The sequence below is a fragment of the Punica granatum genome, chromosome 5 (genome assembly GCF_007655135.1).
Source record: "Punica granatum isolate Tunisia-2019 chromosome 5, ASM765513v2, whole genome shotgun sequence".
NCBI lineage: Eukaryota > Viridiplantae > Streptophyta > Magnoliopsida > Myrtales > Lythraceae > Punica > Punica granatum.
The window spans coordinates 9,162,399-9,177,361 of NC_045131.1; positions in this window are offsets into that span (position 1 = coordinate 9,162,399).

Here is a 14,963-nt window from a genome sequence, read left to right on the forward strand (position 1 = left end):
GTTGTTATATAATTATATATATTGTGTGTGTGTGTTTTAGGATGTTTATTTTATTTTTAAAAAATTCTTCTTATATCCTGTACTATGCCAACCCCACTTGTCCTTGGATCATTCAGCTTACCTACTTCTATCTGACCCATTTTAGCAAATGAAAAACGTCGGGGACTTCATTGTGGACTATAGACTTCACGCCCCTTCACCTATATCACTGAGCAGATTTTAATTACTTTCCGTATATAACTCGTCTGAGACAGGATAGATCCTTATCTGCAGCATTTTTATTTAGGGTTTGAATGACATTAAAAAAAAAAAAACGAATTTTGCTCTTATTCTTATTTCTAGTATGGTCTTTTAGAAATTGTATAAAAATGCACGACTTTTTATTTTATTGCGTTCTTAGAACGGCATCAATTTTCCTATCTATTTTAACGGTAATGACTAGCGTGAACTTAATGGCGCCACGTAACGTAATCTAATTGGACAAGTGGACCCACAATATTTATTTAATAAAAAAATTTAAAAAGAAAAGATTCAATTGAATCCAAGGAAAAGAGGGAGGGGCTAGCGGTGCTGGCCGCAATCAGAGACCACACTGCCAGAATCGAAGGAGCCTCAAATTTTGGGGCTCCTTCGATTCCAACAATGCGGGCCCCAATTGCGGCCACCATCGTCCTCTAAAGAATTTCGGCTGTAAGGGCTCCGATTGCAACCATCGTCGCCCCAATTGGGGTCGTTAGCCATAACGGAGATGGCCGATGATCTTGTTTGGGGATGGACTGTTGGCCCCCTCTCCCTTTTCCTCTCAATGAATCTTTGTCTTCTTCTTTTTTCCTTTTTTAAATATTTTTATATTTTTAAATTTTAAGAATAATTTTTATTAAATAAGAATCTTGTGAGATCTAGTTGTCCAATTAGATCATCCCACGTGACACTGTCAGGTCGACTTCATCCATTATCGTTAAAATAGACGGTAAAATTGACGTTGTGCTAAAAAAAAAACTAAAACATAAGGTCATACATTTCTATACAATTTTCAAAAGGTCGTGTTAGAAATAGAAATTCAAGTAAAGATCGTGTTTTTTTTATGTTATTGACCCTTTTGTTTATGAATAAACCTTTTGTCTTGTGAACTAAAGCGAATATATACAATTTCGTGTAAGTTATAGCCCGAAACTTGATATGGCTCTATCACACAATCTCTATCTCGGTTTAGTCTTGACATGTTGTGATTCGATTCCATTGCAAGCTTCCTTGATTGAGCAAGGTGCCCTTCACCTTCACGACCCCAACAAGTGCGGGCTCCACGAGCCCACTTGCATATAAACTCCAAAACTTTGCCCAATAATGCAATTGGGCCCCAAACATCATTAATTTGTTTGGCTGCATTTCATGAGGATAAATCATATCTATAGCAGTCCCACAATGAGTGTCAAATACAAAACTTCTTGATTATCAAGCGAAAGTGTTATACCATTTTTTCTTAATTGATTAACTGATGCTTTCTTCTTTTCTTTTCACCTAGTGGTAGGTTTTAATGGAAAACCAGACCTAACATTCTTCAAATTCGAAAGACGGCTGGCGGCTGATAGCAGCAGTATCAGAAACATGAAACGCTAACAAGTCAAACCATAACAAATACATCGATGGTACTTTTCAGTTATATATTATTTATTATGATCGAATTAGGTAAATCTTAATCAAACGATATTTGTGGGTTATGCCGAACCGAAGTAGCATAATGAAATATCGCGAGGCCAAGCAACACTTCACCAAAAAAAAAAAAGAGTTCTTCCTCTTCCTAAGTTGTTATATAATTATATGTTGGGGTTAGGGATGTACTCAACCAAACAATAACGCAGCAATTAATCTTCCTCCCCTACTGGTGTAATCGAGATAGGAACTAATCAAATCAACCAACAAGCAGTAAAGTAAAACAACACCAAGAATTTTACGTGGAAAACCCCAATGTGGGGAAAAACCACGGGACCAACTCCGAATCAACGATCCACTATGAAGGTTATACAATGTCTTTCATCAAGGGTAAACCCTTGGATCACCAAACTCAAGAGAAACACTCTCTTGGATCACCCAAATACTAAATTCGTCGCCCACACCGGGTGGTTCACAAAATCAGCTGAAACAGCACCTACAGAGCTCGAATAGAAATTCTGACCGTTCAGAAGTTAGCCCCACGTGTTGTGAAGCTGCTGTCAAAATTTCGTCCCAATCGGAGTTCGTTTGATGTCCCGTTCGAGGTTTGATCTCCAGCTGCGCGCTGCCCCTGCTCTTCGAATTCTGCTGTCTGCTCTTCCCTGGTTTTGTGCTGCTATGCTGCTGCACTTCTGCCGCTCTACTCTAATCTGCAGCTGTTCTGCTGCTATTTATACCTCAGCTGATTTGCTGAAAAAAAAACCCTAATAAAATGGGTTCTTGGGCTTATTAAGCCCGATAAAAGCCCAATACAATTTGAGCCCAACTTCCTCCAAATTGGAGGGATGCCCAACAAACTCCCCCTCCCGACTATTTGGAGGCTTCAAGCATACCGGCTATACTTCGGCAAACATGAAGTTTCTCCCTAGCGAGAGGTTTTGTCATCATATCAGCTCCATTCTCATCAGTGTGTACTTTGTCTAGCTTCACCAGCTTAGACTCCAACACATCTCTAATCCAATGAAACTTGATATCGATATGCTTCGACCTCGAATGGAAAGTGGGATTCTTGCAAAGATGAATGGCGCTTTGACTATCACAGTGTAGAACATACCTTTCTTGCTTCAAGCTCAACTCCTGCAAAAATTTTGCAACCACAACATCTCCTTGCAACCTTCGGTCACCGCAATGTATTCGACTTCCGTTGTAGACAAAGCGATGCACTTTTGAAGCCTTGACTGCCATGAGATAGCTCCCCCTGCAAAAGTCATCAAGTATCCCGAAGTGGATTTCCGGGAATCAATATCTCCTGCCATATCCGCATCCGTATAGCCCACTAACTCGGCTTACCAGTGCCAAAGTGTAAACACACCTTGGATGTTCCTCTGAGATACCTCAGAATCCACTTAACTGCATTCCAATGCTCTTTCCCCGGATTGGAGAGAAAACGACTAACACCCAACCAAAGAATGAGCGATATCTGGTCTTGTACAGACCATGGCATACATCAAACTTCCTACAGCTGATGAGTAAGGAACTTTCTTCATCTCTTCTTTCTCCTTCTCACTTGTAGGACATTGCTTCGAGCTAAGTTTGAAATGAGAAGCAAGTGGTGATGAAACTGGTTTAGCATTACCCATGTTGAACCGATCCAAAATCTTCTCGATGTACTTCTCTTGAGAAAGCCAAAGTTTTCCACTTGATCTGTCACGAGAAATATGCATCCCAAGGATCTGCTTTGCCGGTCCCAAATCCTTCATGGCAAAGGACTTGTTGAGCTCCTTCTTCAACTCATAATCTTGCTCATATCATGACCAACAAGTAACATATCATCCACATATAACAGAAATGATAAAATCACCATTCGAGAATTGTTTCACGAACACACAATGATCTGAAGTTGTCCGTGTGTAGCCATGGCTCAACATGAAAGAGTCAAACTTTTTATACCACTGCCGAGGTGCTTGCTTAAGCCCATACAAGCTCTTCCTCAGCCTACACACCAAATGCTCCTTACCTTTAACTCGGAATCCTTCAGGCTGCTCCATATATTTTCTTCCTCCAAGTCACCATGTAGGAAAGCTGTTTTTACATCGAGCTGCTCGATCCAAATTTAGACTAGCTGCCAGTGCGAGAACAACTCGGATCGATGACATCTTGACAACAGGCGAGAAGATCTCCTCGAAGTCAACTCCTTTCTTCTGGTTGAAACCTTTCACTACCAGTCGAGCTTTGTATCGAGGTCGCGAGTTCTCTGTCTTCAACCTGTAGACCCATTTGTTCTTCAATGCTCTCTTACGTTGCGGTAGCTTCACTAGGTCATACGTGTGATTTTCAGACAAGGAGTTCATCTCCTCATTCATCGCCTTCAACCAGTGCTCCTTGTGCTCATGTGCCACAGCTTCATCATAGCACTCAGGTTCTCCCCCGTCAGTCAGTAGCACATATTCATGAGGCGGATATCTTGTAGATGATCGTCTTATTCTATCAGATTGTCTAGGTAGATCTGCAGGCTCTAACTGTAACTGCGAGCCTGTATCATCCGTAGTCACATCATCATCTACCTGAGGAATCTCACCCCAGTCGTGGTTTCTTCATACTCACCAGGTACCTCTTCCATTGGATGCTCTACATCAACCGGTACAGGAATAGAGATCTCGTGAGGATTGCCTACACTGGCCTTCTCTAACTTTTGCAAATCCTCGATTGTCTGGTCCTCAAAGAAGACAACATCCCTGCTCCTGATGATCTTCTTGCTATCAGGGTCCCAAAGCCTGTACCCGAACTCTTCATGTGCATAACCCAAGAAGATGCACTGTTTTGCCTTGGCATCAAGTTTTGATCTTTCATCTCGAGGAATGTGAACAGATGCCCTGCACCCGAATACTCTGAGATGCTTGTATGATACTTTCTTGCCGGTCCACACCTGCTGGGGTACATCTCCATCAAGTGCAACTGACGGTGTAAGATTAATAAGATCAACCGCTGACCTCATTGCCTCGCCCCAGAAAGGCTTAGACAGTTTCGCTTGAGAAAGCATACAACGAACTCTCTCAACAATTGTGCGGTTCATCCTCTCTGCAAGCCCGTTCTGTTGTGGTGTCTTCGGTACCGTCTTCTCAAGTTTGATACCGTGAGTCCTGCAATAGTTCTCGAAAGGACCTCTATACTCACCACCATTATCAGCTCTGACACATTTCAGCTTCATGCCTGTTTCTCTTTCCACTGCTACATGGAAGTTCTTGAAAATCTCAGTCACCTGATCTTTAGTTCTCATAGGGTAAGCCCAAACTTTCCTGGTGTGATCATCTATAAATGTCACAAAATAGAGAGCACCACCAAGAGATCTATCCGACATAAAACAAACATCTGTATGCACAAGATCAAGTATATGATGGCATCTAGAGGGACGACTTCTAACAAAAGAAACTCTCCTCTGCTTACCAGCTAAACAGTGATCACAAGTGCTCAAGTGCATACCTTTAACGGGCAAAGACTGTTCTAGCAAGAATTTGAATACCTTTCTCGCTGATATGCCCAAGTCTCCTATGCCATAGCTCGATAGGATAATCCTCAGCAACATTAATTTGACCGGAATTGTGTCTGGCACGCAGCCTGTAGAGAGTGTCGGTCTTCTGACCCCGTGCCACAATCAACGAACCCTTGGAGAGCTTCCATCTCCCATTGCTGAATTCATTACTGTAGCCTTCATCATCAAGTTGACCCGTCGAGATTAGGTTAAGGCGAATTTCTGGAACATGCTTCACCTTCTTCAAAAACAACTTGCAGCCAAGCTCGGTCTCTAGACAGACATCACCAATACCGACAATCTTGCATGATTGTCCATTCCCCATTCTCACATAACCATAGTCCCCGGTAGTGTAAGATGAAAAGAAATCCGATGAGGGAGTGATGGAGATGACATGAAACACAGGGCACCTGTATCTGCAACCCAGGTAGAGTCCTGACATGTGAAATTCACATAAGCTTCATCACAAATGATGTAGGTCTCTCCATCACATGCCACTGCTTGTAGTGCCTTCTTCCTTCTTGCTCTCACCGTTGCCATTCTGATTTTCTTCAGAGCTCTACACTCCCTTTTGTAGTGTCCCTCTTTTCCACAGTGATAGCAAGTGACCACTTTCCTCGTCTTCGACTTTGATCTGCCCCTCGATTTGTCACGTGAGTTACTATGCTTGGAAGAGAAATTTCTGCTTTGACTTCTCCCCCGTTGTTCAGTAACCAAAGCTTCAGACTGAATGGAAATTCCCGTGCCTTTCTTCTAGTCTCCTCATTAAATAAACTGTCTGTCACCGTAGCCAACGATAGCTTCCCGTTTGGCGCAGAATTGCTTAATGCAACCACAAGTATGTCCCCAATTATCCGGTAGAGTCCCTAAAAGTAGACAAGCCTGCAACTCATCGGGTAATATTATCTCCAGGTTCGTCAACTGGTTAATAATATCCTGGAAATTACTCATGTGCGCAGCCATATCACCTCCATCCTGAAAACGAAGATGAACCAGCTTCTTCACGAGGAATGCTTATTTTGCGGTGTCTCCTCGCATAGAGATTTGTCAATTTATCCCACAAAGCTTTGCATTTGTCTCCTGAGCAACATGATGATAAATACTATTGTCTATCCACTGCCGAATCAAACCAATAGTCTTCCGATTTGTGCGTTCCCAAGCCTTGTCATCCTTATCTTTGGGTTTCGCGGAATCCCCTTCAATAGGATCGTACAAATCCCTGCAAAATAGAAGATCCTCCATCCGAGACTTCCATATAGAGTAGTGGTTGCATTCAACTTGAACATGGATCCTGTAGACTCCTCCATCTCGAAAACACCGAAAAAAACTCAAACTTCTCTAACCCGAAGCTCTGATACCACTTGTTGGGGTTAGGGATGTACTCAACCAAACAATAACGCAGCAATTAATCTTCCCCCCTACTGGTGTAATCGAGATAGGAACTAATCAAATCAACCAACAAGCAGTAAAGTAAAACAACACCAAGAATTTTACGTGGAAAACCCCAATGTGGGGAAAAACCACGGGACCAACTCCGAATCAACGATCCACTATGAAGGTTATACAATGTCTTTCATCAAGGGTAAACCCTTGGATCACCAAACTCAAGAGAAACACTCTCTTGGATCACCCAAATACTAAATTCGTCGCCCACACCGGTGGTTCACAAAATCAGCTTGAAACAGCACCTACAGAGCTCGAATAGAAATTCTGACCGTTCAGAAGTTAGCCCCACGTGTTGTGAAGCTGCTGTCAAAATTTCGTCCCAATCGGAGTTCGTTTGATGTCCCGATCGAGGTTTGATCTCCAGCTGCGCGCTGCCCTGCTCTTCGAATTCTGCTGTCTGCTCTTCCCTGGTTTTGTGCTGCTATGCTGCTGCACTTCTGCCGCTCTACTCTAATCTGCAGCTGTTCTGCTGCTATTATACCTCAGCTGATTTGTGAAACAAAAACCCTAATAAAAGGGTTCTTGGGCTTATTAAGGCCCGATAAAAGCCCAATACAATTTGAGCTCAACTTCCTCCAAATTGGAGGGATACCCAACATTATATATATTGTGTATGTGTGTGTGTGTTTTAGGATGTTTATTTTATTTTTAAAAAAATTCTTCTTATATCTTGTACTATGCCAACCCCACTCGTCCTTGGATCATTCAGCTTACCTACTTCGATCTGACCCATTATAGCAAATGAAAAACGTCGGGGACTTCATTGTGGGAATATAGACTTCACGCCCCTTCACCTACATCACTGAGCAGATTTTTATTACTTTCCGTATATAACTCGTCTGAGACAGGATAGATCCTTATCTGCAGCATTTTTATTTAGGGTTTGAATGACATAAAAAAAAGTACGAATTTTGCTCTTATTCTTATTTCTAGTACGGTCTTTTAGAAATTGTACAAAAATGCACGACTTTTTATTTTAGTTGCGTTTGTAGAACAGCATCAATTTTCCTGTCTATTTTAACGGTAATGGTTAACGTGAACTTAATGGCGCCACGTAACGTAATCTAATTGGACAAGTGGATCCACAATATTTATTTAATAAAAAAATTTTAAAAAAAAGATTCGATTGAATCCAAGGAAAAGAGGGAGGGGCTAGCGGTGTTGACTGCAATCGGAGACCACACTGCCGGAATCGAAGGAGCCTCAAATTTTGGGGCTCTGTCGATTCCAACAATGTGGGCCCCATTGCGGCCACCATCGTCCTCCAAAGAATTTCGGTTGTAAGGGCTCCGATTGCAACCGTTGTCGCCTCAATTGGGGTCGTTAGCCATAACGGAGATGGTCGATGATCCTGAATGGGGATGGACTGTTGGCCCCCTCCCCCTTTTCCTCTGATTGAATCTTTGTCTTCTTCTTTTTTCCTTTTTTAAATATTTTTATATTTTTAAATTTAAGAATATTTTTTATTAAATAAGAATCTTGTGAGATTTATTTGTCCAATTAGATCATCCCACGTGACACTATCAAGTCGACTTCATCCATTATCGTGAAAATAGACGGTAAAATTGACGTCGTGCTAAAAAAAAAACTAAAATATAAGGTCATATATTTCTATATAATTTTCAAAAGGTCATGTTAGAAATATAAATTCAAGTAAAGGTCGTGTTTTTTTTATGTTATTGACCCTTTTATTTATGAATAAACTTTTTGTCTAGTGAACTAAAGCGAATATATACAATTTCGTGTAAGTTATAGCCCGAAACTCGATACGGCTCTGTCACACAATCTCTATCTCGGTTTAGTCTTGACATGTTGTGATTCGATTCCATTGCAAGCTTCCTTGATTGAGCAACGTGCCCTTCACCTTCACGACCCCAACAAGTGCGGGCTCCGCGAGCCTACTTGCATATAAACTCCAAAACTTTGCCCAATAATGCAATTGGGCCCCAAACATCATTAATTTGTTTGGCTGCATTTCACGACGATAAATCATGTCTCTAGATACCACAAACAAAATGTAAGGGGAAAAATGAGGTAGTAAACCCAACTTAGCCTGTCACTAAACAAGATGCAGGATATTCCTTTCTAAAGTGGACAACACCGACCGTTCTTAGTAATCTAAATTGACTGGTTGATGGATATCTGCTGCAATATATGGGAGCGTCTATGCACTAATATAGTTGATATTATTTTATATATAAAAAGGATCGATAGTCAATGGCATTGATATCTTCTTATTCGTTAGCTTATACTGTTTACTTCCCTGGTTCATAATAGGTTATTTTGCTCCAAGAATTTCTTTTTAAACATGCAACATACAGTTAATGGCTTGCTAGATAGACTAATTTGTGTTGTTTGAGTTTGCAAATTCTCATCCGATTTCTCACGGTTTAGATCATTTGCTGTTATGAGATATTGTTGGACACTCCATTCCTTGCTTTTGCATTGCTTTTGGGTGAATTGCTTTTGCATTACTTAGTTTCTAGTTTTTCGGTTTGGGAGTCATTTTCTCTCATACAAAAAAAATATATATATATATAATAGCAACAATAAGAATGCCTGTTCATTCATTTATATATATACGTGTGTGTGTGTGCATAGAGCAAAGTACTTGTGTTATGTGCTGAAAATTATATCGAAAATAAAAAAAGTACAGATATTTTTTTTTAAAAAAAGCTTTAATTAGATTATAGATGAACTACTTTAGATAAAATATAGAATTATTATTGAGCAATGAAGAGAGATTTTAACGTCAAAAATTGGGAGATAGAATGGAGAAAAGATATATAGGGGATGAGAAACAAAGGAAAAGGGAGTGAATAGGAGAGTGAGTAGTTATAATCGAAAATTTACGCCTTCATCCGGTAGTCAAGAGGTTTCAGGTTCAACATTTAATAGGATTACCCGTACATCTTTATTAGGTATTAGGTTTTTTTTACCCGTGCGTTGCATGGGAATTTTACAACAAATATATTTTTATATTATTCAAACTTAATTGTTTTAGTTAAATTTCAAAATTTTCATGAAAAACTATTCCTTATTTCTATAATATATAATATATACTAATTATATCCAAATAACTTTAAAATTTTTGACCAATTCAAATATTACAAATATATTAATGAAGTAGAAGAAAATGGGATGTAATATTTTCAAAATTATTAATTTTCCAATTAGATAAAATATTAGTAGATATAACTTTTTTCATCACACTTGCTTTCTTGTTATCTTTTATTATCGTGGGTAACAACTTGATCTCTTTGTTGTACTCTATAATATTATCTTAATTGGGATTTCTGATGAGTCATCAAAAAAAATTTTGAGGACAAATTTTTATTTTTTCATAAAATTACTATTTATTGTGCTATTCTTATACAAATCTCATATATTAAATTTCGTGAATTTGAATAATTTTAGCTAGAATAAATCAATTATTTCCATGAGAGATTTACTTAATTGAGTTTTATAAGATTTGCAATAGTTTTAAGACATTATTCAGTAAAGTTTAAATTCATATAATTATAAATTTTCTTTATTTTTGTAAGATTATAAATATTTATTGAAATAACAATGATGATTCGAATTAATGTATTCTTCATTTTCGTATTTGCTACTATTATTTATAATAATATATATTACTAATTAATTTTTATTTAGCATATTAATCTATGAATTACAATACATTTACTATTATACATTTATTATACAACATTGGATGTAAAATTTATATTAAATTGACATTGGTATTGATCGTAAAAATACTATTATGAGACCATTTAATGCAAACAATTGGTACACTTTATCTTTTATAGTCAATTTATTAGTATTCGGAGGTGGAAATTAATATTTTTTTAATATCATATTTAACAATTTAAAGTATTGATCGTAATTTATTTCTCTCTCTCTATATATATATAATTATAAAAGCCTGAACGATAAGTTGGACAATGCCACGTAGGACGTAGGTAGCTCATGGTTGAGTGACTCTTGAAGTTTCTACTAATCACGAGGCGAAAAATGGCTTAGTATTATTGAGCCACATCATTATCATGGAATTCTAAAAGATCTTCAATTATTGAAGATGAAATGTCATCTAATATAGTCTTAAGAATAAGATTTAAAAATAATAATAATTTATTTATATGCATTCTTATCATATTCACATTAACAAAGCACAAATTTTCATACTATACGAACTACGAAAATCTATTTTTTTAAGAATAAAATATTTAGTTAATTATTTTGTAGCGCATCATCAACCTCTTTAAGAACCAAAATTAATAACTTTAATTGAAATAGGATTAATAAAAAATAAATCATGGCTAAATATTAACTTTTTTATAACCAACTCTGTTAATGTAATCATGGACGAATCTTTGTTATTTGTGAACATTTTATATCATCTATAAGCTTATGCCATAAGTGATCAGTCATCTTTTCAATACTATGCGCAGGCCCTTCATCTAATATAATATATTTTCGCTGAGATATATTGACCATAAAACATATATACACTATAATCTATTAATTGTAGTCAAGTTTATCTATCGATATGTACATATATATGAATGAAGTTAGTTAAAATTTGTATAATTTAAATTAAAATGAGTAAATTATTTTCATGACAAATCAAAGTATATTTATTTTAATCAAATCTCATACAATTATTTAAGTTTTGAGGATAATTTTGAAAAAAAATTAATTTTTAAATATTTTGGTATATATGTGAGTTAATTGTATATATATTTACGATTACTTCACTCTTTGTTTGCATTTAATTCATGTAAATATATCATTAATATAGTATTTATTTTATTTTTGAGATAGTATTTTTAATTTAGAATATTATTTATTACCTTACAATATTTATAAAATTACATTTCTAACTTTATTTAATTTGTGGGATACAACTTCATATATATATATATAGATAGATAATTCATGTAAATATATTATTAATATAGTATTTATTTTTTTGAGATAATATTTTTTAATTAATAATATTATTTACACATTTACCTTTATGACCTTACAATATTTATAAAATTATATTTATAACCCTACTTAATGTGTGGGATACAACTTTATATATATATTAAGATTTTTTATTCATTGTGCTAGGCATGAGCCTCTCTTATAATTGAAAAAGAAATTTGCATTATGAATTGTTTTTAAAATAAAAGAGTGAGACCAATCTGCCTTATAATAATGTAGAGAAGAGAAAAAAAAAGATGCAGTGTAGTTTTGTACGTCTTCGCATATAATTAAAAGTTTCTAAGTTTGATACTCGTTGAGGGATCACCTTTGTTATTTTATTAGTTATTATAATTTTTATTCCATTGTATTAGAGTCATGTACTTCTCTTGGAAACGAAATTATTTAAAAAAAAAACTAAAGAAGAGGGGAAGGGAAGGAATACATATTCTTGCATTTTGCTGCTTTTTTTCTTTTGGGGCAAAAAATTTGTGGAATAATATTAAGGAGTCAATTCCCTGGGCCGGGCTGGGCCCACTTAGGAAATTTCCTCGGGTTATGGGACTTCCCCTCCCCTCGTTTCCGTGACGCTTCGTGCATCAATGAAAAAGTGCCGACCACACTTTTGTGCTGACGTATATATCTATATATTTAATTATATCTAAATATACATCGATATATTTATATGCTTTCATTAAGAGAGAGCAATTTTCTTTTTTCAAATTTTTAAAATTTCAATATATATATGTATATAAATATAAAAAATTATCCTTTATAAACTTTATCGATCAATCATAAATTGATAAATTCGGAAATATATTCATTTAATGCAATTTTTTTTAAAAAAAATTGTCTTTCAGAATTTCTATCTGCTCTTCTCTCCCTTTCTTTACACTTCGTTTGTATTTTTACTCTTTTTTCGGAAGGGTAATTTTCCTGTGTAATCTTTCTCAAAAGCAAACTAATATCAAAAGTTCAATATTAATTGCGTAATCAACGTTTACGATAAATTACTCAATGATTTTCGCCAGTAACCTATAATAATATACACACATATTATTTTAATAAGATCTTTAGAACTACATGTAATATACTCGTATATTACGGGTACATATAAAGATTATTTATGATAGTACACACTATATGCAGCATAATTTTTTTCTGTTTCTTTTATTTTATTATTTTATTTATTAAGTTTGCATAGACCTAACGTGTGTGTGTATATATGTGACACGATATATTATGCAAATGTATGTGTAATAATTGTTTAAAATTAGAAATTCATTTTTGCCTATATTCCTAATATTTGATCAAATTCGCGTACCCTATACCGCATGAAATTACCACGAACAATTTCCATTGAGATATGAAGGAGAAATTATACTTGTATTTTTTGTATGAGATTCACAAAGCGATAGTTACAATATCATGTACTAAAAAGTGTCATTTTGGATGATAATTTCTTAATAAACACATATGCGTGCAGTTATATATATATATATATATATCGAAAAGAGCATTATAATGGGTTGGACGGTTTTATACCAGACAAACAGATAATTACACACACGCATATATAAAATCTCATTAACTTCTATTGGTGCGTGTCGGAGTCATCAAATGAGACGTCATGTCCAACTGATTAAAGGGAAAAACAAATAATCAAATGAAAAAGAAGTCTTAATCATATAATTATTATGGAAGAGGAGGGGGCAAACCTAACATTCTCTCCGATGGGATAATTCCCTGTCAATTATCGATTCCCATCCTGTGAAGAAAACAAACATTCAGAGACATATGGTTAGTCTGAAAAACAAACCTCATTGCCCGTGTCTCAACGTTTCTACCGTTCACGTTAAATCAATCGAAAATGGTAATTCGTGGCACGAGTCGCAGAGCTGCAACTGCAAGCGGCCCGATAAAATATATATGACGTCCTGATTGCAACAAAGTCATATAACTTGGGCATTATTGAGCTGATGGACATCACAAGGAGGCCCCATGGAACCAATTTTTACTGCTGCATATAATGGTTTCAGAATAAGAAGATTGAAACAAGGCAAAATATGTTGATACAAAGACGTGTTTTTAACAAAGAACAATCCAATCGCTTGTATCTCGGCACGCTCTCTAGATTCGGGTTAAGATTAAATAGACAGAGAAATTCATTGCTTGTATGGTAGGTGAGAGTTAAAACTGCAAACGATTCAATAAAATAAGACGTCCCCATTGGGGCAAGTTCTATTTCGGACATCATCGTATTGATTGATGAACATCATAAAGAGGCCCCCACGTAACCTCTTCTTATAGTTGCTGATGAATATAAGGTTCGGGGCAAAAAAGGAAGATTAAAGGAAGGCATAATGACAACAATATTGTGCCTTTGGACTAAAGAAAAGGCAAGGACGCGACCAAATATATGTTCCCTTCTTTCCCTCGAAGTAACCCTTTGCGGTTAAGTAAATGTTAAGGAATTGGGTAATATCTTTGTAAGTAATTCAACAAATATATCAAAGACAGTATAATATAACGGAGCACGATTTCGTATAGTAATCAAAATATTTCAAGTTCGACACTCGCTGTATAATATATTAGTTCGTTCCCTTTATTAATTATTATAATTTTTTATATTTAAACTTGCATTTACATAAAATTAGAACAACTAACGGTGAGAAATAAGTTGTCATGATAGGGATATTTTTACTAGACATGATTTTCATTGACTTGCTATTCAACGAACGGTTCTTCACCTCGTTATTTGAGCAAAGTGGCTAATTTTTATTCGATGAGATCGTCTCGTTGCGCGAGTCATGTCAACAAATCATTTCATACTATTCCAAGTTTTGCTGAAAATTAGCATTCTATCTTGCCAACGAGCCATGACTATTAGGTGAGGTCTCCCATTCCATAGTCGGACATTTTTGACTGGGGCCCTCGTTTTATTTTCAGTTATTGGTCGATGATTAATTGGGCGCTTTATCGGAATTTAATTTTGTAATTTTACAAAAAAATAAAATCTGAAATTTTGTACTTTTACAAAAATAAAATCCTGAATTTAGAGGCATATGCTTCGGAATATACTACTGATTCCGCATGACCCACCAGGGACGTGGGCTTCTATTTATTTTTGCGAAAATTCTTTCCGCATGATTCGGAAGTGAAACTAATCCCCACCAATATAATTCCGATCAAGTTTATTTATCAAGAAGTAAAACTCATATAGCATTAATTTTTTTACATTTACAAAAATTCAAATTTGATACTTTATTTAAATATTGATATTGGTGGGCCCACACAATTTACAATCTAGTATTTCTACTATTAGATCTCCTCCAGCTATGAATTCAAGTTGTAAATGGAGTTT